Consider the following 5000-nt stretch of genomic DNA (forward strand, 5'->3'; position numbering starts at 1 on the left):
GATCCCCGCGCGGTCGACGGCAGGCGGTAGGGCTCGGAGGGGCGCGGCCTGGTCCGCGAGTGCCCCGGCGCCGCCCCTCTGCCCGTCCGAGGGACAGTAGGAAATGGCCATACCGCTTTCCGGCCGATTGCCGCCGGACGTCCGGCCGCATTCGCTCGGTCTGCGCGGCCGGCGGTAGCCGGGGGCGAGGGGCATCGGGCGGTGGCGGAACCAGGCCGGCCCGACCGCTGGGGGCCGCCCGGGCGACGTTTGAATCTGTCGGGTCGGACCGCCGAATCCCGCGGGATTTCGGGATCGAATCTGCGGGTGGAATCGGCACCTCGTCCCGCTGTCCGGTTCCCCCCCCCCCGTCGACTGCAACGGGTTTCCGAGGCCCGTCGGTCAGGCGCGGTTCGCTCCGCAATCCGCCGGCCGATCGGCACCGGGCGGGGCTCTACGGAAAGAGGGGACCCTCCCGCGTCGAGTGCCGGCGCACCGACCCCGCAGGCTGACCGGGAAGGTGAAGACTCACCCCGCTGAATGCCCGGCCCCGGCTACCCTCCGGCTCCGGGGCCATAACTTCGGGGAGGGAGGTCCGATCCCCGCGCGGTCGACGGCAGGCGGTAGGGCTCGGAGGGGCGCGGCCTGGTCCGCGAGTGCCCCGGCGCCGCCCCTCTGCCCGTCCGAGGGACAGTAGGAAATGGCCATACCGCTTTCCGGCCGATTGCCGCCGGACGTCCGGCCGCATTCCCTCGGTCGGCGCGGTCGGCGGTAGCCGGGGGCGAGGGGCATCGGGCGGTGGCGGAACCAGGCCGGCCCGACCGCTGGGGGCCGCCCGGGCGACGTTTGAATCTGTCGGGTCGGACCGCCGAATCCCGCGGGATTTCGGGATCGAATCTGCGGGTGGAATCGGCACCTCGTCCCGCTGTCCGGTTCCCCCCCGTCGACTGCAACGGGTTTCCGAGGCCCGTCGGTCAGGCGCGGTTCGCTCCGCAATCCGCCGGCCGATCGGCACCGGGCGGGGCTCTACGGAAAGAGGGGACCCTCCCGCGTCGAGTGCCGGCGCACCGACCCCGCAGGCTGACCGGGAAGGTGAAGACTCACCCCGCTGAATGCCCGGCCCCGGGAACCCTCCGGCGCCGGGGCCATAACTTCGGGGAGGAAGGTCCGAGCTCCGCGCGGTCGACGGCAGGTGAAAGGGGCCGGTGCGCCGCGGAAGGCGACAGCAGTCCCGTCAGGCTGCACCTCTGCTCGGGCGAACGGCGTCAGGAAAAGGGGAGAGCACTTCCCCACCGATAGCTCCGGAACGCCCGGACCCATTGGCCCGCGGCACCGGTGGCTGCTAGAGGGGCTCCGGCGCCGTCAGCCGGGGTACGTCCCAGGCCGGCCGGACGGCGGGCAGCCGGAGGCAACGGCCTGGAACGGAGCCAGACTTGAGTCGTTCCGTGCCGTGGGCAAAAAGGCAGGGCTGCGGGTCAGCGCAGTTTGGCAAACCTAGCCGCAAGTGCGGGAAGGGCGGAGGAGCACACGGACGCCGCCTTCCCAAACTGAGCCCAAAGTGCCCAGGCATGCCCCCTTGATCTCGCCTAATCAGTGAGCCCAAAATAATTTCAGAGTGTGGAAACCTGATCCAAAAAGGTCGAAAAGAACGGCCAGAGATCAAGTCCGAAAGGGGAAATCAGTAACAAGCAAGCAGAGTAATCATTAACCAAAAAGCGCAAAATTATGTTAAAAGTGTGAAATCATTAACCAAAAAGTCGAAAATAATGTCCAGAGACCAAGTCCGAAAGTACAAATAATTAACCAGTAAGCAGAGTCATCATTAACCAAAAATCGCAAAAGTAAGTAAAAAGTATGAAATCATTAACCAAAAATCGCAAAAGTAAGTAAAAAGTGTGAAATCATTAACCAAAAACTCGAAAATAATGTGCAGAGACTAAGTCCGAAAGGGCAAATGGTTAACCAGTAAGCAGAGTCATCATTAACCAAAAATCGCAAAAGTAAGTAAAAAGTGTGAAATCATTAACCAAAAATCGCAAAAGTAAGTAAAAAGTGTGAAATCATTAACCAAAAACTCGAAAATAATCTCCAGAGACTAAGTCCGAAAGGGCAAATGGTTAACCAGTAAGCAGAGTAATCATTAACCAAAAAGGGCAAAAGTAAGTAAAAAGTATGAAATCATTAACCAAAAAGCACAAAATTAAGTTAAAAGTGTGAAATCATTAACCAAAATGTCGAAAACAATGTCCAGAGACTAAGTCCGAAAGGGCAAATGGTTAACCAGTAAGCAGAGTAATCATTAACCAAAAGGCGCAAAAGTAAGTAAAAAGTATGAAATCATTAACCAAAAAGCGCAAAAATATGTTAAAAGTGTGAAATCATTAACCAAAAAGTCGAAAATAATGTGCAGAGACTAAGTCCGAAAGGGCAAATGGTTAACCAGTAAGCAGAGTAATCATTAACCAAAAGGCGCAAAAGTAAGTAAAAAGTATGAAATCAGTAACCAAAAAGCGCAAAAATATGTTAAAAGTGTGAAATCATTAACCAAAAACTCGAAAATAATGTGCAGAGACTAAGTCCGAAAGGGCAAATAATTAACCAGTAAGCAGAGTAATCATTAACCAAAAATCGCAAAAGTAAGTAAAAAGTGTGAAATCATTAACCAAAAACTCGAAAATAATGTCCAGAGACCAAGTCCGAAAGGGCAAATGGTTAACCAGTAAGCAGAGTAATCATTAACCAAAAAGGGCAAAAGTAAGTAAAAAGTATGAAATCATTAACCAAAAAGCACAAAATTAAGTTAAAAGTGTGAAATCATTAACCAAAAAGTCGAAAATAATCTCCAGAGACTAAGTGCGAAAGGGCAAATGGTTAACCAGTAAGCAGAGTCATCATTAACCAAAAATCGCAAAAGTAAGTAAAAAGTGTGAAATCATTAACCAAAAACCCGAAAATAATGTCCAGAGACTAAGTCCAAAAGGGCAAATGGTTAACCAGTAAGCAGAGTAATCATTAACCAAAAATCGCAAAAGTAAGTAAAAAGTGTGAAATCATTAACCAAAAACTCGAAAATAATCTCCAGAGACTAAGTCCGAAAGGGCAAATGGTTAACCAGTAAGCAGAGTAATCATTAACCAAAAATCGCAAAAGTAAGTAAAAAGTGTGAAATCATTAACCAAAAACCCGAAAATAATGTCCAGAGACTAAGTCCGAAAGGGCAAATGGTTAACCAGTAAGCAGAGTAATCATTAACCAAAAATCGCAAAAGTAAGTAAAAAGTGTGAAATCATTAACCAAAAACTCGAAAATAATGTCCAGAGACTAAGTCCGAAAGGGCAAATGGTTAACCAGTAAGCAGAGTAATCATTAACCAAAAGGCGCAAAAGTAAGTAAAAAGTATGAAATCAGTAACCAAAAAGCGCAAAAATATGTTAAAAGTGTGAAATCATTAACCAAAAACTCGAAAATAATGTGCAGAGACTAAGTCCGAAAGGGCAAATAATTAACCAGTAAGCAGAGTAATCATTAACCAAAAAGCGCAAAAATATGTTAAAAGTGTGAAATCATTAACCAAAAACTCGAAAATAATGTCCAGAGACTAAGTCCGAAAGGGCAAATGGTTAACCAGTAAGCAGAGTAATCAGTAACCAAAAAGGGCAAAAGTAAGTAAAAAGTGTGAAATCATTAACCAAAAACCCAAAAATAATGTCCAGAGACTAAGTCCGAAAGGGCAAATGGTTAACCAGTAAGCAGAGTAATCATTAACCAAAAATCGCAAAAGTAAGTAAAAAGTATGAAATCATTAACCAAAAAGCACAAAATTAAGTTAAAAGTGTGAAATCATTAACCAAAATGTCGAAAACAATGTCCAGAGACTAAGTCCGAAAGGGCAAATGGTTAACCAGTAAGCAGAGTAATCATTAACCAAAAATCGCAAAAGTAAGTAAAAAGTATGAAATCATTAACCAAAAAGCACAAAATTAAGTTAAAAGTGTGAAATCATTAACCAAAATGTCGAAAACAATGTCCAGAGACTAAGTCCGAAAGGGCAAATGGTTAACCAGTAAGCAGAGTAATCATTAACCAAAAATCGCAAAATTAAGTTAAAAGTGTGAAATCATTAACCAAAATGTCGAAAACAATGTCCAGAGACTAAGTCCGAAAGGGCAAATGGTTAACCAGTAAGCAGAGTAATCATTAACCAAAAATCGCAAAAGTAAGTAAAAAGTGTGAAATCATTAACCAAAAACTCGAAAATAATGTCCAGAGACTAAGTCCGAAAGGGCAAATGGTTAACCAGTAAGCAGAGTAATCATTAACCAAAAGGCGCAAAAGTAAGTAAAAAGTATGAAATCATTAACCAAAAAGCGCAAAAATATGTTAAAAGTGTGAAATCATTAACCAAAAAGTCGAAAATAATGTGCAGAGACTAAGTCCGAAAGGGCAAATGGTTAACCAGTAAGCAGAGTAATCATTAACCAAAAAGCGCAAAAATATGTTAAAAGTGTGAAATCATTAACCAAAAACTCGAAAATAATGTCCAGAGACTAAGTCCGAAAGGGCAAATAATTAACCAGTAAGCAGAGTAATCATTAACCAAAAAGCGCAAAAGTAAGTAAAAAGTGTGAAATCATTAACCAAAAAGTCGAAAATAATGCCCAGAGACTAAGTCCGAAAGGGCAAATGGTTAACCAGAAAATCCGTCGAATAATGTCCAGAGACTAAGTCCGAAAGGGCAAATGGTTAACCAGTGGAAGGGCGATCAAGCGGAAAAATTTGCCCCGGTTACCCGGGATGGAGTTCCAGAGGTCCGGCCAGAGTTGTCAAATTCGTCCCGCTGATCGGACGCTTGTCATTCGGGTGGCTGGGGGTTGGCGGGGTATCTGCACAGTAGTAGGAGGTGGCAAGTCGGGACTTGGACGTTTATTCCAAGAGTCCACCCGAGCCTCCAGGTCTGCAGAGACCGACCCTAGCTGCCGCCCAACCGACTTTTAAGCCTTTTTCGGATGGGGATTTTTTCC

This window comes from Heterodontus francisci, unplaced genomic scaffold, assembly GCF_036365525.1.
Source record: "Heterodontus francisci isolate sHetFra1 unplaced genomic scaffold, sHetFra1.hap1 HAP1_SCAFFOLD_1983, whole genome shotgun sequence".
In the NCBI taxonomy this organism is placed as follows: Eukaryota; Metazoa; Chordata; class Chondrichthyes; order Heterodontiformes; family Heterodontidae; genus Heterodontus; species Heterodontus francisci.